The sequence below is a fragment of the Protopterus annectens genome, chromosome 10.part0 (assembly GCF_019279795.1).
Source record: "Protopterus annectens isolate FY-2018-M chromosome 10.part0, PAN1.0, whole genome shotgun sequence".
NCBI lineage: Eukaryota > Metazoa > Chordata > Ceratodontiformes > Protopteridae > Protopterus > Protopterus annectens.
Window position 1 is genome coordinate 985,789,897 of NC_056744.1, and position 26,580 is coordinate 985,816,476.

Genomic DNA, 26,580 nt, shown 5'->3' on the forward strand with positions numbered 1-26,580 from the left:
AACGAGACTGATTTATGATTCGATCTTGTCAAGGAGGACATCACATGGCAGGGTGCAATGCTTTCCCATGTTAGTGAGTACTATGTCCAGGACATCTGAGCCTCTTGTGGGTGCACTGACTAGTTGTTTGAGAGTGTTTTCATTGACAAAGTCCAAGAACCTCTGAGCCAGCATGTTTGTAGTCGTGTATGTTTCCCAGTCAATTGCAGGATAATTAAAATCACCTATGAGGAAGGTGTTGGGCAGTATTGCAAGTGACTACAGTAAGTCTGGGTATATGGTATGCTTTTCCTGTTTCATGGTGGGGTCCTATGATATGGTGGGGGGCTTTGCCTGTAGTTAATTGGACATGGAGTAGTTCGAGAGTCATACTGTTTGACCAGTCTCTATGTGTACTTATCCTTAATGACATGCTCAGTTTGTGGTCTGAACGTATGGAAGGCATTGTAGCCATTCATGGCATGGGTGCTTTCTGTGCCTTTGAACCATGTCTCAATGACTGCACAGATGTCAGCATCTTCCAAATTGAGGAGTGCTTCCAAGGAGCACAGTTTCTTGTTTAGACTTCTAACATTAAGTAGCAGTACCTTCAGTTTATCTAGAGAGGATTTTGTTATGTTGGGAGGTTGGTTAATTTGACACTACCTACAAAAAAGGCACAATAGGAGTGGCTAACGCCTTTGCCAGTATCTGAATATCTAAAGGAGATGGGTGCAGACCATGTCTGGCAAAGCAGTGTGGCCAGTCAACTATGTCTTCCAAGGCTGACAGATATTGGATCCCCTTGGACTGACACAAGAAGCTAAGTCAATTGTTAAAGTCAATTAGTTTTTGTTTGTATTGTGGTATCATCCTTGGATAAGGTAGAATGCAGCTTAAAGCTAGGCATATACCTGATTGTGACACAATCTGAGAGCTCAGTCATGTCTCTTCATATAGTCCAGTGAGGTATGTCTCAAGTCATTCATCCCCACATGGAATGTGATGGAGTCATGCTGGTACTTGCGGTTGAGTGACTTGATGGATCCTGGCACCTGACAGCAGCTAACAGTAACCTGCTCCTTATCCAGCCTGGAGAGGGGAACATCTGTGTGTCTCACAATGAAGTCACCTATGACCAGTACATAAGGTTTTGTGGTATTTTGCCTTATGGACTTATTTGTTGAGACATTGGTGTGTGTGTGTTATGTGTTTTGATTGCTTTTTGCATTATGTGCATAAGTGGTTTCTTGGTCCTTTTTAGAATGCATTCAGAATGTACCATTCAATGAATCAGGAAACTTTCTAACTATTGACATTTGTGAATTATATTCTTGTATTCCACACACTATAGGAACCGAATGGGTAATTGAATTCATCAGGAGTAAAGGGGCACGAGACAATGAATGTCTACTGGTTGAACAATTATTAGAGATAATTTTAGCAAACAACTTTATCTATTTTGAGGGCCTGCTCTTTAGACAAAAGGTAGGGTAGCCATGGGCTCCCCATGGGTTCAGTTTTGCCAATTTGGTTCTAGCACATTGGGAAAATGAACATCTATAACAGTGAATGGATGAACCAAATCCTTTGTTATAAAAGGTTCTTGGATGACATATTCATTATTATTAAGGGGGATGAACAACTTGCCAACCAACTGGTGGACTACCTTACTTCAACTACACATTTCTTAAAGTTTACAAAAAACTTTCAGTTAACCACAATTAACTACCTTGACATATGTTTAACAAAAGATTTGGACAAATACACGGCGAAGATTCATAGGAAAGAAACTCACTGTAACAGCTACCTACATTTTACAAGCATGCACCCCCACCATCAAAAGAAATCAGTTGTCAAAGGGCAACTAGTCAGGGCCGCTAGAATGGTAACAGTTGATCATGAATTCAATGAGGAATGTAACTTGTTGTATGAGATGTTTATAAATAGGGGATATCCAGACTCATTCTTAAAAGGTATATTTAAGGAAGTTATTGAAAAAAGAAACAAGGGCATTTATGTACCAATATTAAATGCCCAAACTAAACCAAACACCATTTTAGTGAACAATGTTAACCTTGAGCAAACCGCTTCCACAGCCATGATGTATGTAACACAAGAGTCCGATGATATGGAGGCTAAAAATAAGGAAAATTTTAGTACTACATTTACTTTCACCTATTGTATTGAGGCATCAAACATAGGCAATATAGTTAGGAAGTACTGGCATTCCTTGTCATTAGACAAAGATTTAACACACATCCTTGGTCATGGCCCAATTATTACATATAGAAGGGGCTACAATTTGAAAAAGCTACTAGAAACCAAAAGTAAAACTAAACCCCTTAAAAGAGGCATGACAAAATGTGGGCATTGTAAATATTGCTCATACATAGATACCTCAGCAATGTTTAATATCAGGGATGAAACATTTCAAGTCAACACATCCTGCAATTGTAATTCTAAAGGAGTAGTCTATCTGGCCCAATGTACCGAATGCCCTTCATTTTATGTGGGCAAAACCGATAGACGACTCCGCGACAGGATTTACGAACACTGTTATGCAATTGCAAAAAATAAGGATGACAATGCCCTAGCTAGGCATTGTACAAAGTATCCAGACCACAAATTTAAATTTATGGTAATTAACCAAACCAGGCAAAACTTTATTGACGAAGGGTTGGTGAACGACATCTTATTGAAATTGGACTTGGAGAGAAGAGAATTGGAATGGCAAATAAGGTTAATGGCGTGTACTTATCCAGGCTTAAATGAAAGTTGTTCTATTTCATGTATTTTAAAAATTAAGAACTTACTGAGATAAAGTTTAAAGTTAAAACAAAAACAAAATTTATAATATAGCCTATTAACACCAACCAACTTGTAAATGTAATAAATTTTAATAGTGGACCACATCCTGACTATTTAGACCTGAATTTAATCTGAATTTATCAGAAAAAAGTATGGGTTTATTATTTGTGTAATCAAAATACTGATTTTCAGTATACTTTATACTTGGTAACTTATATACATAATACATATTAGTGTTTGTTTTATATTTATTTAAAACATGTTAGGTTTCAGTAATTGCAATATCTCTTAAGAATATATACCAGGGGGTATTTTTGTTGTGAGTATGTAGCACTTTATATCAAATGCAATTCATGCACCACCATTAATTTACCCACATTGGTATCAATTACTACTTACAACTTGGTAGAGGATACTACTTTTTAGTTTGATCTTATATGCGATTGATGCCTATTTGAATATGGCATGCAGGATCCCGTTTAGGACGGGTAATGACTGCTGTAGGACTCTGCGAACCCTCAGTATGCTGCGATGAGCAGCACGCTGTCATATAGACAACGAACTAAAATTAAGGCTTGCAGGACCGTGCCTAGGATAGGTAATGATCGTTACAGGTTTTAGGGAGCTTTTTGCATCCTGTAATGCACAGCAGGCTGCTATACAAATAAGAACAACATTTTTCAACATATGGGTCTGTTTTTTACGAGTAGTAGGTAGAATCACTTCTGACAGTTGGATTTTGTCATTCGACTTAGGGTAATTCAATCTGCTCACTTTTTATGTAGTGCTGCATAAACTGGTTTCTGCAACTTGTCAAACTAGGGTGGTAGTTAGTGTCTCCGTGAGTGGCGGAGAGACTAGTTTATTTGTGTATTTTTTACACCAGACCAAGTGTGATTTTCACCTACTAGTTCTCTAAATAGGGAATTTAACCATCATGGTAACTGATTGTTGAAAAACTATCTGAGACTATAGAACTTCGGGAGCGGAAGATGGACAGACCAACTTGTTTGTTGTTTGAAACCAATTTTCAGCGTTACGCTTTATTTCTTGTTTTACACTTAGTACTGAACAACGATGTTTTTTGTAAATTAAGTATTAGAACACCATTGTGGTGTAAAAACACACAGTTCATAACTTAAAACACGATTTAGTATTGTGTGTTTTTTATTATTTAAATATTTTCTGACCTCTACTTAGAAAAGAAGTAAATCGACACAGACATACACTGTTAATTATCTACAATTGGTTTTAAAATTCTCTGTTTTTATTGTTTAGCATCTAACAACATAAGGTTTTGAATTTTTTTAGAAAAATAGTAGCTTTATTAGTTTTTGTATTGACCATTTTTTAATCTTCAATGTAATTAATTAAATATGTAACATTATTAGTATATAAGCATTGTGATGACAGGAAGTGGTTGTCTGATGAAGTTCCGGTATCTACTGGGACGAAAAACACTGGTAGTGTTTAGTGTTTAACGTAACTGAGTGGAATAAACGAGCTTGGATTTTTGTCAGTGGTGCACTTGTGGATTTTTCTACTTTAACAGCCTGCACTTCATTCACCTTTACCAGCGGTCGTCAGTCGTGTGTTCATAAGTGGTTTCTGTTTGGGAGGCCTCTGATCTTTTGGCAAGTTACTAGTGAGTTCCTTTGAATATGTGGGTTTGTGTGTTGTGTGCTTATTTAGTGTGGGAAGTGTATGTGTGTGTGTGTGTGTGTGTGTGTGTGTGTGTGTGTGTGTGGTGCCAACCTGTTTGGCATTTGATTTGTCTTTATCCGAGAGTCTTGCCTCCAATTTCATAGTGTAACTATATCTTTTACATAAAGTATTTGTTTGTTTCAGAAGTGGTTGTCAGTATCCATGAGGCAATTGCTACATTGCCGCAGGATGCCCATGTGTATCGGGCTGGCCAGAGAGATGGTGGGACACTGCCCGTCTGTGCTAGCAGGTTCTTACTGTATGTTTTATTAGGGAAGGGGATGAGTTAATTTGACAGGACTGGGCTGGTAGTGCTGAGACTACAAGAGGGACCTATACTTTTTATGTAGGTTAGGGTTATAAAGCAACATTGCTCAGTGCGCAACTGAGTTGCTCCTAGAGTAGCAGAAAAGCTTGGAAGGGTTTCACTGACAGCTGTTTAGGGAAAAAACTGAGCTTCTAGGCTTTTGTATCTACATAGGGCAGTACTAACCACTGCTGAGTGAAGAGCAGCACTGCTCAAGAATGAGGTTTAAATACAAGCAAAGAGGAACAAGTTTTAAGATAACTACCAATTAGGAAAGCACACAGTAAGCCTTTCACCAGCAATCCCCAACTCAAACAGGTTAGATCAGCGCACTTCTGCCATGAGGATCCAGAAAAACACCTTAATGTAGAACAGCTGGTTTGTAGGCCACTTGTAACAAGACCACACAAACTGCCTACAGTATCCCTACAACTAACAGATACAATGTAATAGTGTGCAATTAACTACTTAACGTAGTAGTAGAAAGTATAGTTTTATTTTCTATGAAGTGCAAAAATAACAGCAAATAGCTTAAGAAACTGCTAAGTACTGTCGCAGTATATAAAAGAAGTGCAAAACAAAAACTTGTTTTTATCTTTTTGGTAGTGGATTGCTCCAAGTGAAAGTAGATTCTCACCAGTCAGTAGCAATGATAAGCAGCTCTGAGTATTTATGCCAAAGCCTGCACAAACGCAAGGCATAAATATAAGCAAAGAGAAACATGTTTTAAGCTAACTACCTATCAGGAAAGCACACAATAAACCTTCCACCAGCAATCCCCAACTCAGACAAGTTAGATCAGCACACTTATGTTATAAGGATGCAGAAAAACACATTCTTGTGTAGGATCCCGAGTGTAACAAGACCACACAAGCTACCTACAACACCCCTACAACTAACAGACACAATGTAATACAGTGCAAAGCAGCAGCAGCAGACAGTACAGTTTTTTAAACTGCTTAAGTACAGTAACAGTATATGAGAAGTACCAAAAAATACTTGGAGCCCTTTTGTGTTTTCCAGCTCAGATAAACCAGTAAGCACCTACTGCCACTAGATGAATAATCCCAGTCCTCTTAATGTAAAAGCACAGTAAAGGAGTGTCCAGAGTGAAATGCTGCCACAAACAAACCTAAAAGACAGAAAATGCTACCACAAATAAACTTAAAAGATAAGAAATGCTACCACTAACAAAGTTATTAAAGATATAGACACAGCAGTGTACGTTAAATAGCTTACAAAAGTGTGATTATTCAATAAAAGTATTTCACCTTTTATAAATAAGCCAAGAGCCACTCAATTGTACAGAATTTATAAAGGCACTAAAACAAGATAAGCTGATTAATAAGTCCTCCAGCCAATAAAATTGCATGCAGAAATATCAAGTGTTTCCCCAATCTAAACATACCAGACTACCTCTCAGTGCTTTAGATGGAAAATCCACTGTCCTCTTGATGTAAAAACAAAATGTTTGCAAGAGTGTAAAAGTATACTACTTTATCCGACAGCTAGCTAGATAATTAATTCAGATAAAGTAAAACAGTAGAACAGAAAATAAGAAGCAAAATGCACTTTTCAATATAAACACAAGGAAAGGCAAATAAATAATTAAACTTACCAACTGTAGTGTAGGGTGGGCATCTTAAAATCACCAGGTTTAAAAAAAACAGATCAACAAATGGGAGGGTGGGTGGCAAAACCTAGCAAGAAATCACCAGCAGTGCTTTAGTTTATGCAGGCTTGAAATCTTTTCAGAAAACAAAACAGTCCAGAAATGTATTTAATTATCACTCAAGAGATAATGTAACCAATGAAAAAAAAACATGAAATGTGCAGCCTAGATGTCTCTCACATAGAACAAAAATACTAGGCCATGCAGATTTCTTAAAACAAAAAAATGGAACAGGTAAAACAGAAAGCAGCTCTGTCAGTCACAGACAAAAAATATAGGTTTACTTTCTTCACACAGTAGGGAATCACCAGCAGAGCTTTAGTTTGTGCAGCCTTGAAAACTTTTCAGAAAACACAGTCATCGTAGTAATATGCATGCAGTAAATACATGGGTATCTCTGAATCTAGTAAAACATACAACTGGAAATGACTCTTGTATGTTTTATATATGAATGTGAGTAGTTTCAGAAATAACTTGGAGGAACATAACATAAGTGGAGAGTAATTAGTACTGTGAGGTGCTTGAGAGCTGAACAGGAATATGACTGAGATAAAGAGCATGAAAGGTAGAACGGTTAGGGAAAAGTCACAGGTATCAGATGACACCAACTACACAAATGTTATTGAGATGCAATGGATTTTGAATGTCCTCTCTAAGACAAGTTTGTGAGAGATTTGCCTGATTAAGTGCTAGAGTATAGCCCTCACACTGGAACATGTTGTCTTACCATAATGGTTATTTGGTTTAGCAGTTTATATGAGGTAGAGTGAGTCAGATTTACAAAATGGCATCATTGCCCTCAGTCATTTATGGGAGTACTTTTTTGAAGTACGTATTGAACATTTTTACACAACCCTGCAAGCTAATGAGATTGTTTTTCTTGAGCCCAGTGTGGGAATGTGTCTAGGGCCAGCCTTAGGTAGCCCATCTATGAGTTACACAGGGTTTGTGCCTGACTCTGAAGTTAAATTAATGGCCTTAGGAGCCAGGCAGGGGGAGGGAGAGGAGTGAAGAGACACAGCCTGCTTACTCTTCCGCACACACTCATAGTTAGTAGTGTAATCTCCTGTACTGACCACTTGTTATGCTTTTGGAAGAGGAAGTGCCCCTTGCAGAAGTGAGGGAACATCCTATGCCATCAGCTGATTGCAAGCAGCTCCCTGGTGTTTCAGTAGGTACACGGAAGGACATTAAAAAAAAAAATCTGTGAACCACCCCTGATGGCTGTCTGAATGATGGTCCCTCTTGGTCAACTTTTGCCCCAGTGATGGAGAGAGAATGGGCTGATTGGTCAGGAGTCAGGAGGGAACTGATAATTGGTCTCAGTGATAGAGAGAGAATGGGTTGATTGGTCAGGAGGGGACAGATAATTGTCAGTGTAATAAAAAAAAAAAAGAGGCCCTGTAGAACAGAGCATGTGTATGTACCTTTAAGAAACATTTCCAGATGTAAGCTCGTGCATAGAAATAGTGAGCATGTGCAGGTAGCAGTGTCATTTTGAGAGAACAGCCAGAGTGTTAACATGCATGAGTGTGGTAGTCAGTCTGTTTATAAGTTTATTTAAGTTTAAGTTACAAAGCCTCATTCTTGATGTGTTTGTGTGTAATAAAGGTGCTTGAACTGAATCCATGAATGTTTGTCTGTTTTATCCTGACGAGACAAGCAATAGGCCCTAAGTGATGTGTTCACTTTTGACTCCCATGCCTTCGCTCATGCACATGCTAATGCAGACACCTCACACACACACTCACACACACACACACACACACACACACACACACACACACACACACACACACACACACACACACACACTCTTTCTTCCCTTGCTTGCCATCTTCCCCATTTCCTACTCTACATGATATAGACTGCTTATCCTGTATTCACAGCCAGCTTGGTAGATGGAAATTTTTCGGAACTATCAAGACGCATTACTAGGAAGCATCTGCAAATTCATTCTTGACAAGTACAGAAATAGCTGCAATTGAGGTATGCCGGAAGACTGGTAACATGAATGTCCTGTTACAGATGTACTGGAAGGGTAAGGACCTGATCTAGGCAGTATCTACTGAATACTGAACATTCTGTGGCCTGAATCCATTACTTAGATAATTTGGAACCAGTGCCAAAGTCCTTTCTATTGATTGTTTTGTAAATATTGTAGTTATACATTTCAAAGTAATTCTGGCTTCACTGTGATCAGAATTTCCAGATGACTGTACTTACTGCTTGACAATATTCAAGACATTTTCTGGACAAGACACTATGATAATTAATTAGCATTATACTGTACACTGAATGACTTAACAGTAGCTAGAGAAAGTATGCAGTTGATTATTATGTGTGTAAGCCTGTTAGAAACAGTAACATTTACACATTTTTTACATTTAAGTTAATGATAATATATATTTTTTTCTTATGAAAGAGTACAGTAAACTCTCATTTAACCAGAACTCAAGCAACCAGAACTCTCTGTGAAAACATTTGAAATATATTAGCACATTTTTTCTGAATAATATGTCAGAACCTTCATGTACAGAAATAATTTTGTAATTTTTCACATAAAGACATGTATATAACTTGATCTTCAGATAATGTATTTTACTGTTTATGAGTCTGAATTTGTACCAGTCAATTTCAGTGGCAAAACCTTCCCTGTTAAGGAGAAATATATATGCAGTGAGAATTCAGTAAAGCTGTATTCTGAACTAGCAGTGCATATCCAAGTTATAGAAGAATTCATATATGCCCCTCACTCCAGAGGAAACTCAGTATAATGCAGAATGGGCAGACTGTCACAGCAAAGGCATATGCAACCATGCATTTGTTGCCTGTGTATAGAAGGTCACATGTCTGTTTTCCTTTAAGATTTCATTATAAAACTTTCAGTAATGATGAATTATATTCCAGAGAAGATACCAGGACAATCTACCTTTCTTCTTTTATAGGCAATACTCTACTTACCTATCCTCTTCCAGTTTTTATAATCCACCATCATTGAATCTCCTACTTTCCCGCAACTCCATGTTTCCTTCTTCATTGCTACTTCCCCACCACCTGATATTTATAAAATACAGATTCCTAAACATAATTTTACTACTCTTTAGCTTATCCTCTATTCTCTTCCTAATGTGCCATATTTCATCCTACCATAACTCTATATCTAGCAACATCTCTCCAACTCTTTCCCAACCATCAAGTCCATACTTCCTCTTTACACTCTCCACACATTGCACCAAGCCTGTTTAATATTGCCGCTCACGTTTAATCCAAATATAGGCTGATTAATTGCACTTTGAGTAAAATCAAAACAAAATTAATTGCAAGAATCCTTTCCAAAAACAAGTATGCATAATTCCACAATATACTTTCCAAAAACAAGTATGCATAATTCCACAATATACTAAAATCCTTCTAGGAGGAGATGTACACCCTAATCCTGGTCCCACCTATCATAATGAACATAAAGATAATTCTCTTCCGCACACTTCTGCAACCCAACAACAGCCAATCCCCAACCATGGTGATCTAATTTTTGCTGCAATAGTTGTTAGAAGTATAAGAATTAAAACTGCTGAACTACATGGCTGGATTACCCAAAATAAGCTTGATGTTCTAACTGTAACTGAAACTCGGCTTAAACCCAACATAAACGACTCCAAAGTTATACCTCCTAGCTACAATATCATCCGTAATGACTGTATAAAAAGGAAAGGTGGTGGTATTGGTTTAATATTTTCCAGTACCAACCACATTATCCCGTACAGCAAACCAATACCAAAATTCAGTTCAGCAGAGCTTCTTATCGCTTTCCTCAAAATAAACAAAATATGTATTAATGTCCTTTATATCCCTCCCGGTGACAATACAGTTATACTGGAAGATATCCTACATTATATATCCATAACATTTTTATAAGAAAAAATATTAATAAGTGATGTGAACAGCACTTGGTTAGACAAACTCTTAAATCCCCTACATCTAGAATGAACTTATATGGTTTTACACAACTAATTAATGGCCCCACGCATTATAGCAAGACATCAAATTCTCTATTAGATTGGATCCTAGTATTGGATCCTAGTATCAGACCCTAGCAAATACTCCACCACAGGTACAATGTCAGACTCTCTCAGGAATCATCTCCCAGTCTATATGACTAGGCATCTCATATATCCAGTTAAAAAGCATTTTTAAAAAACAATGCATAACCTTTCCAAGTGTAACCCAGAAATGTTTTACTATACTATCATCTATTAACAGGAACTTCCTAAAAATCCAAAATCCTCCCCTTAGGTGATTCTGTAACTGAATTCAATACAACCTTTCTAAATATTGTAAATAGCCTAGTACCTCGTAGAAGGAAGAGACTGAAAACAAATAATGCAATTTAGCTATCCAAAAAGAGTAGAAGTCTAATGCAAGATAGAGAAAAAGCATGGAAAGAATGGCAAAAGTATAAAACACCTCAATATCTTGAAAACTTCAGAATGCTTCGCAATCATACTAAAAATCAAATAAATGAAGACAAAAAAACTATGCTATAATAGCTTTCAGAATAATACTAAATAAACAGAACTCTAAAAAATATTGGATACTCATTAGAGAGATCTTACATCCTGGCCCAAATATTCAAGCCAAACGTCTCTCCAGGTAACTCACCACTCAAAACGGCAATACAGTTCAGCACCTATTTTACAGATAGTATGGCATCTCTAACCAATGATTCCTCATCATCTAATCCCATCCATGCCCAATAGCCACATATTACTACATCCACTTTCACCTTCAAACCTGTGCCCACATCCTATATAAAAATCTCTTTTATAAATTTAAGCAGTGCTGTTCTTCAGCTGATGACCTTCCAAGCGAGTACCTAAAATAGCAGGCAATAGTATTGCCTAGCCTGTCTCAGTCCTGATAAATAGTTCAGTCTGGGAATCCAACATTCCCTCTCTCTGGAAAAAGTCACACATTATCCCTTTGCACAAAAGAGGAAATTCAACAGACATTAATAACTTTAGACCTATAGCAATCTTATCTCCCCTCACCAAAATACTTGAAAAATGTATTCAAAAACAATTGCCAGACAGTCTCTTGCAGGAAGAACTCCTATCCCCTACACAACATGTCTTCCATCCTTACAGTACTAGCACTGCCCTTCTAACCTATATAGATACTATCAATAAAGCTATAGATAATGACAAATTAGTCTCTTCCTTATTTCTACACTTGTCTAAAGCCTTCAATACAGATTTTCACAGCAAGCTTCTACTTCAAAGTCTGAAAGAAAAATATATGAGTGCACTGAGTAAGAGCTGGTTAAACACATAGAAGCAAACAGTAAATATATAAAGAAAAAACAACAGTACATGGTAGTAAAAATCCCAAAATGTTTATTTTAAATGAGGAAACCAAAGGTAAGCTCTTTCATGCCACAACAGGGCACTTCTTCAGACCATATTTACTAAAAGACCAAGCCATTTAAATACACAAATTTGTATTTAAAACATTTAATACAGTTATACTGGAAGATATCCTACATTATATATCCATAACACTTTTATAAGAAAAAATATTAATAAGTGATGTGAACAGCACTTGGTTAGACATAAACTCTTAAATCCCCTACATCTAGAATGAACTTATATGGTTTTACACAACTAATTAATGGCCCCACGCATTATAGCAAGACATCAAATTCTCTATTAGATTGGATCCTAGTATTGGATCCTAGTATCAAACCCTAGCAAATACTCCACCACAGGTACAATGTCAGACTCTCTCAGGAATCATCTCCCAGTCTATACGACTAGGCGTCTCATATATCCAGTTAAAAAGCATGTTTAAAAAACAATGCATAACCTTTCCAAGTGTAACCCAGAAATGTTTTACTATACTATCATCTATTAACAGGAACTTCCTAAAAATCCAAAATCCTCCCCTTAGGTGATTCTGTAACTGAATTCAATACAACCTTTCTAAATATTGTAAATAGCCTAGTACCTCGTAGAAGGAAGAGACTGAAAACAAATAATGCAATTTAGCTATCCAAAAAGAGTAGAAGTCTAATGCAAGATAGAGAAAAAGCATGGAAAGAATGGCAAAAGTATAAAACACCTCAATATCTTGAAAACTTCAGAATGCTTTGCAATCATACTAAAAATCAAATAAATGAAGACAAAAAAACTATGCTATAATAGCTTTCAGAATAATACTAAATAAACAGAACTCTAAAAAATTTTGGATACTCATTAGAGAGATCTTACATCCTGGCCCAAATATTCAAGCCAAACATCTCTCCAGGTAACTCACCACTCAAAATGGCAATACAGTTCAGCGCCTATTTTACAGATAGTATGGCATCTCTAACCAAGGATTCCTCATCATCTAATCCCATCCATGCCCAATAGCCACATATTACTACATCCACTTTCACCTTCAAACCTGTGCCCACATCCTATATAAAAATCTATTTTATAAATTTAAACAGTGCTGTTCTTCAGCTGATGACCTTCCAAGCGAGTACCTAAAATAGCAGGCAATAGTATTGCCTAGCCTGCCTCAGTCCTTATAAATAGTTCAGTCTGGGAATCCAACATTCCCTCTCTCTGGAAAAAGTCACACATTATCCCTTTGCACAAAAGAGGAAATTCAACAGACATTAATAACTTTAGACCTATAGCAATCTTATCTCCCCTCACCAAAATACTTGAAAAATGTATTCAAAAACAATTGCCAGACAGTCTCTTGCAGGAAGAACTCCTATCCCCTACACAACATGTCTTCCATCCTTACAGTACTAGCACTGCCCTTCTAACCTATATAGATACTATCAATAAAGCTATAGATAATGACAAATTAGTCTCTTCCTTATTTCTACACTTGTCTAAAGCCTTCAATACAGATTTTCACAGCAAGCTTCTACTTCAAAGTCTGAAAGAAAAATATATGAGTGCACTGAGTAAGAGCTGGTTAAACACATAGAAGCAAACAGTAAATATATAAAGAAAAAAACAACAGTACATGGTAGTAAAAATCTCAAAATGTTTATTTTAAATGAGGAAACCAAAGGTAAGCTCTTTCATGCCACAACAGGGCACTTCTTCAGACCATATTTACTAAAAGACCAAGCCATTTAAATACACAAATTCAAAATTAGTGGTATAAAACACATGACTTTAAAATCAGCTTTAATGGGACAGTCTCACTGAGTCCTAGTCCCTTATCCATCTGCATTTCTAATATTCATTTAAATTTTAGACATTCAGTGTGATTTATAATATCACCACCTCTACAGTTAGTCTTATATAACTGTAGTACTAAAAATGAAAATTATATCTTTCTAATGTATGAACATACTTACAAAGTGAATTATTAAGATCTCCTTTCCTAATATCATTTAAATGCTGTCTGATACAGTCCCTAAGCATTCAGTTTGTCTTACCTATGGTGGCTATAAAAAGTGTACACACCCCTGTTAAAATGCCAGGTTTTTGTGATATAAAAAGGAGACCACAATAAATAATTTCAAAACTTTTCCCAACTTTGATGTGACCTACAACCTGTACAATTCAATTAAAAAACAAACAAATTTGTTCGGGGAAAAATATAAAAAATAAAAAATGTACAATAAGCTGGTTGCATACGTGTGCACACCCTTAAAATAATACTTTGTTGAAGCACCTTTTGATTTAATTACAACATTCAGTCTTCTTGGGTAGGAGTCTATCAGCATGGCACATTTTGACTTGGCAGTATTTGCCCACTTTTCCTTGCAAAAGTGCTCCAAATCTGTCAGATTGTGAGGGCAACTTTTATGCACAGCCCACTTCTGGTCACCTCACAGATTTTCTATTGGATTAAGGTCTGGGCTCTGGCTGGGCCATTTCAAAACTTTAATTTTCTTCTGGTGAAATCATTCTTTTGTTGATTTGGATGTATGCTTGGGGGTCATTGCCATGTTGAAAAGTGAAATTCCTCTTCATCTTCATCTTTCTAGCAGACGCCTGAAGGTTTAGAGCCAGAAGTGACTGGTATTTGGAACTGTTCATAATTTCCTCCCCATGACTAAAGCCCCTATTCCAGCTGAAGAAAAGCAACCCCAAAGCATGATACTGCCACCACCATGCTTCACCATGGGGATGGTGTTCTTTAGTGATGCGAAGTGTTGTCTTTGTGCCAAATGTGCCTTTTGGAATTGTGGCTAAAAAGTTCAACCTTGGTCTCATCAGACCATAACACATTTTTCCATATGCATTTGGGAGTCGATGTATTTTTTCTTCAGTTTGCTGTTTAGTCTAAATCAGGATAATAGAGAGATGGAACCTACCCAGCATTTAGTGGGCACTAGAAAGAGAATAAGGATGCATGTGCACACACACACACACACACACACACACACACACACACACACATATATATATATATATATATATATATATATACATATACATACATTCATACAGCTTATACACCTCTGAGCAGTTTGTGGGCATGTCGTTTCACGTGGAGCCCATCTTTGAGATGTGTGTGGATGTGCAGTCAGACTTTACACAGCATGCATCATTTTTTTCAGTTTCTTAGTGCTTTAATACAGGCACCATTGAAACAAATTATGTCAATGGTCAGCCACCTAGAAATTCCCATTGCTTTAAACTGTCCACAGTAACTTGTAAGTACTAATGCCTATGGTATGTTTACCCAATTTATTTATTTATTTTAAAGAAGTTATCTAGGTGAGTGACCCATTTTCACTGAAGGTCCATGAAGAAAAGCTCCAGGTACAATAAAACCACAGAAAGAGTACAGATTATTTATGAACAATTAATCATTGCTGCAAGTAACAAAACGAAGATATTTGCAGACGTGGAAAATGTTATGATAGTTTGTGAGTGGAACTTTAGCAGCTGTATCCAGAGTAACTGGCTGTAGTGCAAATATATATATCTCAAGTGTATCAACATACAGATTAGTGTTGGGGGGGGGGGGGTAGAATTAAGTCCTAAATATGATTTTGCAGATACAAACAACTGCTGTGTGTAACATTCCTGCAGTAACTGACTTGAACAAAAAAAGTGTATAAAGAAGACTAAAGTCTGTATTTTTTCTCCTTGTAATTTGTCTACAGTTATCTATACCAATCTGACTGCATACAATTATTCTTCACCCGCATTTCCCATTTACACCTCTTTTTCCTCTATCTCAAAATAATATATGCCTCCATGTGCAAAGTTCAAGTGGCTGTTTTCTCACTGATGTGAACAGAACTGATGAAAAAGCTGCTTCTTGCTGTTTTCTGGCAACAAGCCTTGTGACTTACAGCACTAATTGGTGGGGGGCACGTACATGCTTAAGAGGTGGAAACATAACAACTTGACTACAGGAAATTTCACCAGTAATGCAAGTAAAGATGGAAGGGTAACAAAGAAACAGTCATTAATGGGAGATTCTTACTATCGTTTATAGTGCAGAGTTCACATGGACAATCAAAATCAGGAAATCTAAATGAATGAATAGATTAATACATAAACAGTAATATTAAAAACTTATTTTGATGGCAACAGATCTTGGTAATGGTATGGAAAAACATTTGCTTTCTTGTAACACTTGTTTAGTCTGTTCATGCAGTCATATTTTAAATTGCCATTTTTATTGCTGTTCCAGAATAATTTATTACTGAAACTGGCACATCTTGTATAGTAAAACGATTACTGTTTTAGCCTTCTGTATTAATTAAAAGTGAATACAAATCTTCAGTTTCTCACTAGCTGAACTATCATTTGGAGAGGATTTTTTTATGTTTTAAATGGTTGATTTTATATGTGTTTATTAAACTATCACTTTGCTTTTTTTTGTTGCTGGCTTTTTTCCCCAGTAGTTCTGTCTTGGTTGATTGATGTTGCGCTATGTGGCAAAATGGATTAAAGTTCCATAGGATAGCTATTACTTTCCAATGGTAATGGAGTCTGGATTGTGCGGATACTGATTCAGAACTTCCCGCACATAAAAGTATAATATGTATTCTGTGGGATTGTGTAGTGAATACTTACTCATTTTTTAAACATTTTTATTAAATGTGACATTTTAAAAAATGACACAGGTATCTATATAGTAACAGAAAAGAAAACAAGCCACAATAACATTTTTGTTGTTATTTTCATGCAGTATACATTTTAACAATTTTCATTCACTCCAACATTGCATAAATTCTCAATTCCTGCTTTCCTTTATATTTTACTATGCCTTCTGAACACTAGTATGCATGTATTGTTCCCACAGATTCTATTTATTTCTCTGTAATTTACTGCTTTCCTTTTCTAAATATTGCACTTTCAATTATTTTCTTTTCTTTACAACATCGAGTGCTTCGATTCCAATTGGTTTAGAGTTTGTTTTCCACTTTCTAGTTATTGCTTTTTCTTTTGCAGCCAATAGCATTCAGCTTGTAAGGTCTTGCTGTATATGGGCAATTTAGATTGTATAGCCCATCTCAAAATAATAATTTCCTTAGTTACAACCACTTGCTCACCAAAAGTTATGCTAAAGTATGTTGGGGGCGGCCACAGTGGTGCAGCGGTTAGCATTGTCACCTCATAGCAAGAGGTTCTCCAGTTCAGTTCTTGGCTGGGGTGCCTTCTGTGATGAGTCTGCATGTCCTCCCTGTGATTGCATGGGTTTTCGCCGGGTGCTCAGGTTTACTTCCACATTCCAAAGACATGCAGTAGGTGGATTTGACATAGGTATGAGTGAGTGAGTGGTACAGATGACCTACCACAGCAGGGCTAGCCACCCGGCGGTGTAAACCTTGGCTCAAGATGATTGTCACTGTTGAAGTGACACCTTGACCCCATGTGCAAAATGGGGAAAAAAGGGGTTATAGATGGATGGATAGATGGATTTTTTTTAAATCTGCCAGCTCGTTATATTCTCAAAAAATATGTTCCCCCATTACATCTCATTTTCCCATCACATGTCTAAAATTTGCTATTACCTGAGAAGAAATTCTCTGAATGCTACTTTGAGTATAAAAATATCTATGCAAACATTTTCCAGCAAAAATCCTAAACATTCTGGACTTTATTACATACTTGGGAGCCACAGAGATGGTGGTTTTCATTTATGTATTCAAACTGCTTTTAAGCAAATACTGGTTATACAAGCCTGTTTCACCAAATAGGCTTAACTCTACAATGTTGTCATCTTATCCTAAGACTGTGTGATAACTATATTAGTAAATGAGATCACCCTCTGCATGGGGGATTGCTACCACCACTTCTTTTTGGGTTGTATAGTCAGACCTCTTTAGTGGACTGGCTTTTATGGTTAGGATTCTGCAGAATGGGATTGTTTACAAGTCCTGTATAATTTTTTTATTTCTTCAGTACCTCTTCTGTTATTGCATGCGTTTGTAATGTTCTGTCATATCGTAATAATTCTTTAAGAGAAAATTCCAACTATATGAAACTATTTCATTTAATTGTTATGGATGAGATAAATTGTATTAATTGTGTTTATGTTATTATCATTGTCTCTGAAATTACAATTTTTGCAAGTTTTCTTAGTTGCATGATATGTCAAGAGTTTCTATTTGCTCTTGCAGAACATTTCTAAAAAAAATGATGCTTTGCATTTTTTAGTTCGAAATAGTTATCCATCTTTGTTTCTGCATCTTGATGTCTGGCTTGTACACTTGCTGAGACATCACATTTACTGCATACTTTCCCCTCCTAAACATAACATTGTTTTTATTTGGTCTCTAGCAATCCTTTCATTCTAAAGTGGAAGCACAAAAACATCCTGTAAGCCAAAGGACTTCAAGTACGAAAATGAGAAATGAAAACACTTCAACTGGAGTATAGTCTAAACTGTATATTGGGGATATTGGATATTGGGGGAGGAGGTGTCAATCATATATGACTATTGTACTTTTTGCATTTAATTTGAGCCCATTTTTCTTGCACCAGGTATTTCATAATGTAAGTTCATTTTGAAGAGTTTGGGAATCTGAGGAGGACTTGATTATAGCACCAAGCGTGTAATCATCAGCAAACCTATTTAGAGGTCTTGATTGCCAGATTAGAGATCAGAGAAGTAAATGCCAGTCCCAGGACTGAGCCTTGGGGATACCACTGGTCACCTTCATACTTTAAGATCAGGCACCTGCCACTCCAAGTGTGTGGATTTTATCTCTTATAAAGTTTGCTATCCATCTCACCACATAGGGATCTCTCATTGAAGCATTAAATTTACTTAGCAATGCCAGCACTGGGTTTATGGTGTAATATATCTTTGCTGTGTTGAGATACAATGTGGCCTCTGTTGATAGCCTGTGCTATCGTCTCAAAGACTTTTACCAAATGTATTAGGCAAGATCTTTCCTTAACAAAGCCAAACTGCTGCAGGTTGAATCTAATAAGATTTTTGATATTATTTATCAGATCTGCTATAATATGTTCAATGAGTTTGCAGATCAGACTCATCAGGCTGACAGGTCTATAATTCCCAGGGTCAGTGGTAAATCTACTCTTATGAAGTGGCACCATTTCTGCAGTGCACCAAGCTTCATGCACAAGGCCCATGATTAAACTTAGGTTGAACAGTTTGAGGAGGTCTGCAAGGAAGTACTTGGTACTATTTTAATAAGCAGCCAGGTATATTATCAGGCCCCATGGATGACATATTTTTAGTCTAAGAAAGTACCTTCAGTACATGTTCCTTAGTGATGACGGGGTTTAAGGGATTCAGGGATGTGTGGATGTGGGATGTTGTTAAACTATATACTGGGGAAGATGTCTATCAGATGTGGCAACATTTCACTTTTTTGCATTTAATTTGACCCTGATTTTCCTTGCCGTGAGTTATTTACTAAATTAAGTTAATTCTGAAGAGTGTGGGAATCTCAGGGGGACTTGATATTACCAATTTTATAATTATCATCATACTTAGCAAGAGATATTGATTGCCTGATTGATGACCATAGTATTAAATGCTAAAAAGGAGGGATCCGAGGACTGAGCCCTGGAGGACACCATTGGTCACCTTCATATTTTCAGATCAGGCACCTGACATTTATTCTGTGTGGGTTCTGTTTTTTATCCAGTTTGCTGCCCATCTTACTACATGGGTATCTAAAGCATTAAGCTTACTTACAGTGCCAGCAGATAACATATTTTGGTCTTAGAATGTACCTACAGCACATGTTCCTTAATGAAGGCAGAGGGTTTAAGGGATTCAGACTTTGGATGGAAGTCTGTACTGTAAAATTTGTACTAATCTGTATGCTAGTTTGTTAGCTTTGTCTATTGGTCTGATTTGGAGATGCCATTATGAATTGGTCGTGAGCATTGCTGGGTGTTTTCTTGTTTTGCTAACATAGCTGAAGAAGGATTTATAATTTTCTTTAGCTTCAGATGCTAATCTACACTAATGTGCTACATTAGTACATCTAATAGTACTTTTCAGTTGTTTAGAATACTTTTAATGCTATCTTTGATATGGGGGGGGGGGGGTTAGAGCTGCAGTGTAATTTAAAGATTGCTTTTACTGTTATTATAAAGCTGATTTATATTACTGGACCACCAAGGATATTTGTGTTTGAACTTCCCATTGTATTTTGTTCTGTTTAGAATTGACAGCTGTGTACATTTATTTAGGCAGTTGTAAAATTCATTTGCAAAACTTTCTGCTACAGCCCTATTGGGGTTGCTGTGACCATAGATAAATTTAGAAACTTCATCATAGAATCTGATAAGGTTTGTATATTTGTAATCCTTGAATTCCAAGATATTAGATGGGTGGTTAGCAATTTTGGAAGTAAAGATCACTTGCTTATGGTCTGACTTGATAGAGGAAGGAGATAATTAGTGCTTAGATTTGCAAGAACCAAATCCAGAATTTTAGGTACTTTAGTGAGTTTATTATCTAGCTTGCACCAGTAATTTAAGCTTATTATGTCTAAGAACTTCTGAGCATATCCTACATTAGAGTTTTAAGTGCTCCAGTTAACTGAGGGGTGGTTAAAGTCACCCAGTATTATGGTGCTCTTGTTTACAGAGAGTTACAAACCTTACTTATATCCTGGGGACATGGAGAGTGTCCTGTAACAATCTCAACAGCTCAACTCTGAATTGATGATGATCAACCAACAAATATCAAGGTTTGGATATTATAAACATCAAGGTATTAAGATCCAGTCTCGTACAGTAATCTGAACCTGTTATTAGCCAGACTATTGTTTTAATTATTTTGGCTGGACATTGTCAAGGTCTCTTTAGATAAGAGTTTATTGCTTATGCTCATCTATTAGTAGAATGGATAATATAGATGGCACAAGTATGAATAATAGGACTGGCACCGAGGATGGTGATTCACTTGTTAATTAGTATGTGGATGCGTTGGCTGCTTCTCTTTCCAGTCATTCCTGGTGATTGCTAGCAATATTGCATGTGGAAAATACCTGAAAGATTTGTTGGAAAGTACCTTGATTCATATTACTGACTGCAAGCATGTGTTTTCTACTTTAGACGTATAATATAGGATTGATACACAAGCCCTTGGTGCCTGCACATTGCTAAATATTAAACAGCCCATAGCTGCACAGATATGTAGCACAGCTTGCATTACACTAATAATACAAGAAAGGGACTGTGTGGTAAATTAGTGAAACTGCATTATGGGAAGAAATAGTGATAGGCAGGTGTAGTACAGGAGTCATGCTAGCAAGGTGTGTGTGTGTGCGTGTGTGTGTGTGTGTGTGTGTGTGTGTGTGTGTGTGTGTGTGTGTGTGTGTGTGTGTGTGTGTGTGTGAGTGTGTGTGTGTTGGTGTGATTGCATTATCTGACATCACAGGAAAAGCAGGCAAGTGTGCTTTGGCATGCATGAAGCCATGCATGCACATGTGTATAATGAAGCACCACATTGCTGCCACATATGGAGTGGTAGACAGCCCAAAGAGGGGCAGCACATCAAAATGCCAACCTGAGTCATCATATAAATGGAGAAAAGTAGGAGATAGGAAAGTCAGAAAGGGGGTAGGGAAATAGCATTCAGAGGAAACACACAATATTACCTTTAAGGAATGGCAGGTTGGGGAGAAGGTAGTGAGGGATAGGAGAAGGGAAGGCAGCAATGACTGACAGACATGAAATGCAGATACAGACAGGGGTGGTGTTAACACTAAGGGTGAGGTCAACATTGAATACACAGGCAGTGATGGAGAGACATGGACGACAAGCCAAACATAGAGAATGACTCATAAGGCTGGGGAACACTTGGGCAGGGGATAGGACAAGGCATTTAGCAGATTATAGACCTGCTCAGAGATAAACACACAGAGACATAAATGTTAAGTGAGCCAGAATCATCTCAAGTGAAGCTCAAGCTTGAGTATAAACTTAGCTCAGGTTCATCATCTAGCAAATTAAAGGCCCTTGGGCCGATAGCCTAGTGCCTACCTATGAACCTGAGAACAAGCTAGGCCACAATTGCAATTTTATTTTTTTGCAGTGCAGTGCCTGCTGATTCAGACCAGACTAGCAGATTGTGGGTGCTTTTTGTTAGATCCAGCACTGTGATTGGCAGGAACACCAGTGGGGATGTTGTCTCAATGACAAAAGGAACATAATTCAAGCAACAAGGGTTTGACTGGAATATTGGAAATGGCAAGATGGAGATGAATGTGAGAGGAGATGGAATTATTCAATAAAAAGATATGTGGTTCCATCTGAGAGACAATGTGCTCTCTGTGTAGTTTACTGCAGAGTGCCAGTGCACTGCTGTGGAATTACAGTCAGAGGGAGATTCAAATAGCCTAGAGAACATTACTGGTGCCTAGGTGAACAGGGAGTGCAGGATTCTTTTGTATTCCTTTGCACTTTTTGGAACAGGATAAGATTGTGATGATTGTTAAAGTGGCTATCTGTTTGGGGGTCTGTGGATAACAGTGAAGGGTAACTAACAAAGTTATTATTACTGTGGCTGGTGTGGTGGGATAATGTATAGTGTCAGAGCTACAAGTTAAACATATTGCTGTTCATTCTTTCTTTCAATTTCTTTGGAATATAGTATTAAAAGAGCAGATAGCCATAGTTTTAGGGGAGTTGGGGAGACAGGATAATGGATAGTTATCTATTCTGGTTAGCCTAAGAACAATATGTCTACAAGCAACAATTTTAAATTTATTACTGACAGTACTGTGCCTTTAAATTTCCTTAGGGAAGAATCACATATCAGAAATGTGCATTGAAAGTGGGTGTATTGTTTTTTTTTTTGGGGGGGGGTGGACTCCTGTGTAAGAACAGAGGACAATTACATAATCCATGCAAATTACTCATTGACATAGTTGAGCAACATGTTAAAATACATTTTTGCACTACTGTAGCCATTCATTGGGATTCAAAAACGTTTTCCTTGAGGATGAAGTGTTAACACAGCAGTTTTCTCATCATAGTAAGCCTTTCTGATTCTTAGACTGTGTTACCACTGAGGTTTTCCACTCAAGGGGGCTTGAGAGCAGAGGGCAGTCACATGGGCAGAGATGCATGGTAATGCAGAAGCGGTGTGGAACAGCTAATGCTAATAAACCATGTGCTGTCCCTCAAAAATACCAACATCTCATGATATACACAAATGAGTGATTTTTAGAGAATCACTAAGCTTCATAGAATTTCACTGTTGGAAGAAAAATTGACCACCATTAAAACACATTAGTTGCACATTTTTTTTTTTGCTGTTTTTACCTGAGAGACCTTCCTTTTCTTACCTTGAACAAGTTTAAACTGCTTTATTACCTGTTTTTTGCATTGTACATTATCTGCACTTAAAGTTACATTTGGTCAAAAGTTTGTTGTTAAATTTAACTGTTGAGGCTACCCACTAAAGTGAGCTAGCCTGTGTAAGTGATTTATTACTGCTTTTCCTGCATTTCTGTGTACTTTCTAACCTAAAAAACAAAACAAAAAAAAATATCCTTGTTTTCCCACCTTTCTCGACTAGTTTAGACCAGTATACAGGCTTTGCTGTATTCTGGACTGTGGTGTAGTTCCTGTGTTGTCCATTGCCTTACTTGGATAGAAGGAGGTTTCTTTGCTCACTAGTGGGAGTGGGGAGCCTTGAGCAGCCTATCTGTCCCTGAAGGAATGACCTCAGCACAAGAGCTCATAGTAATTGGTCATTTTGGACCATTTCCAGCTCTTTTGAAGTTCCCTGTTTAAAATCCACCCTGAGCGTTTTTTTCTGGCTATACTACTCAGAAACAGCTCCTCGTGGTCCTGCAGAGTGGTGCTAGCAGCAGAGAACTGAGAAAAGTGACTACTTTCCTGATCTAAGTATTTTTTTGCTGTTTTTAACTGAGAGACCTTCCTTTTCTTACCCTGAACAAGTTTAAACTGCTTTATTACCTGTTTTTTGCATTGTACATTATCTGCACTTAAAGTTACATTTGGTCGAAAGTTTGTTGTTAAATTTAACTGTTGAGGCTACCTACTAAAGTGAGCTAGCCTGTGTAAGTGATTTATTACTGTTTTTCCTGCATTTCTGTGTACTTTATAACCTAAAAAACAAAAATAATCCTTGTTTTACCGCCTTTCTCCACTAGTTTAGACCAGTATACAGGCTTTGCTATATTCTGGACTGTGGTGTAGTTCCTGTGTCGTCCATTGCCTTACTTGGATAGAAGGAAGTTTCTTTGCTCACCAGTGGGAGTGGGGTGCCTTGAGCAGCCTATCTGTCCCTGAAGGAGTGACCTCAGCACAAGAGCTTGTAGTAATTGGTTGTTTTGGACCATTTCCAGATCTTTTGAAGTTCCCTGTTTAAAATCCGCTTATGCTGCTTTATGCGATTGTGCATAGCACAGCGCTGGTTAAACAGGCTTAAACTATTACTGGCTCCGCCAAGTCTGCACTTCAGTTTTTCCCTTAAGAAAGCTCTACTTTCAACAAAATCAGTCTATTCACTCTATCATAAGCCTAGCACTTGCTCCTAAAACCTTTCTTTTAAGTGAAGCACCGTTAAACTAACGTAAGCACTACATCCACCTACAACCCATGCTAATACCCACTTCCCTTCAAAGTCCTCTCTCTGACCCAGTTACACATCACCCCCTTATACTATTCTGGCATGTTGAGTGGTATATTACTGACGTTCTCTCCAGTTCAGCTGGTTAATCTCGGAATCCTGAGACAATGTTACAATTGTCTCATGTACACAGCAACCCTCTCCTCCTCCTAACAAACACAAACACATGTGAGAGATGCAACTATATAGCCAAACTGGAGGCTGAACTCTCTCAACACAGGACTAGCAAGACCAGACAGGAGGAGAAGGTAACCACACACACAACAAACCCAGTCTCACATAAACCAACCACAACTGCAAACCAAACACATAATAACACAAAGACATACTCGGAGGCTCTAATAAAAAACTTACCGAAACAACAGAGGCTCCCAAAGCAGACATCCAAGAAAACACCACCTCAAAACTCTGCACATGCAACACATAGTACACAAAGTCAGTGTGCCAAACAATCACAGCCCTTAAGGTGAAACACCATGCCTGATACACTAGTAATAGGTGACTCTATAGTCATACACACTGACGTCCTGCTTACCAGGCTGAACAAAGAGAGGGTAACAGTGAGCTGCCTTTCGGGAGCTAGGATCCGCCACATAACACAAGCACTCAGGTCACTCCAAAGCAAGTACAAATATGACTCCATCATTGTCCATGCCGGTGTGAATGACCTGAGATGTACCTCCTTGGACTACATGAAAAGAGACATAGAGGAGCTCTCTATTATGTAGCCAAGGCCGGTATGACCCTGACCCTGAGCAGCATCTTGCCCTCACCAAGAATAATGCCACAATACAAAGACAAGATGATCAGTTTTAATAATTGGCTCAATTACTAGTGTCATAGGGGGATCCAATGTCTGTCTGCTTGGGATGACATGCTGGACAAGCCACGCTGCTTTGCAAGGGATGGCTTGCACCTGTCACCACTGGGCTTCCGGATATTGGCTAAGGCTCTTGCCACCCCCATAGTGCCTTTTTTATGCAAGGCTCAAAAGACAAACCCACCACCTTAGAAAACAATAAAGGAAAAAAACTAAGGGTAATGCTGCTCAATGCCAGAAGTCTAAATCTCAAGATGCAGGCTCTCGAAGCACTCCTCAGTATGGAGAGCATTGATGTCTGTGCAGTAACTGAAACCTGGTTCAAGGCTCCTGAGAGCACTCCAGCCCTACCAGGTTATACCTCGTATCATGCATTTTGGCCCCAAAACCTGGGCCGAACCACAAAAGGAGGGGGAGTGTCCATATTCATTAAAGACACCCACACCTCCAGGTTAGTGGCAATGCACGAAGCATCAGAGACCATCCATGTGCAACTAACCGTAGGCAAAACTGTTATGCAACTTGTAGCATGCTACAGACCACCCTCACAATCTCAGGAACTCCATTCAGCCTTCCTGAAGACACTGGAGGATATGAATGTCTCACCAAATACCATCATATTGGGAGACTTCAACTACCTAAACATAGACTGGGTGCATTACTCAAGCCCCAACACCCTAGCCCAAAGGTTCCTGGAATTCATCAACTCAAATGCGATGGAACAACTAGTCACCTTCCCCACAAGGGGAAATAATATACTTGACCTGATCATCACAAACATGGGGACAAAATGCTCAACACCGGAAGTATACCCCTCACTAGTGAGATCAGACCATAAACTAATAACCCTAGATATTCATATCCCACCTCCACCCCTAGCACAAAAGACCACAGTGAGAAACTTCTCAAAAGCCGACTTTGCACTCCTTAGGACTGAAATGGTATCCTTCAAGCCCCCTGGGCCAGTGGAAACCACATCCCACACTGCTGAATCCTTCACAAATGCTTTCTACGGGCATCTCCAAGAATGCATGGATCATGCAATCCCAAATAAAACCAAGACCCTTTCCACCAAAGGCAGGCATCCTATCTGGTGGACCCCAGCCATAAACAAACTTTATAACAATAGAAGGAAGCTACTGCAAGACAGAGCAAAATCCCATAAAGGGAAGGCATCCCTGATCAGCACTAGCAAAAAACTACATTCGCTAA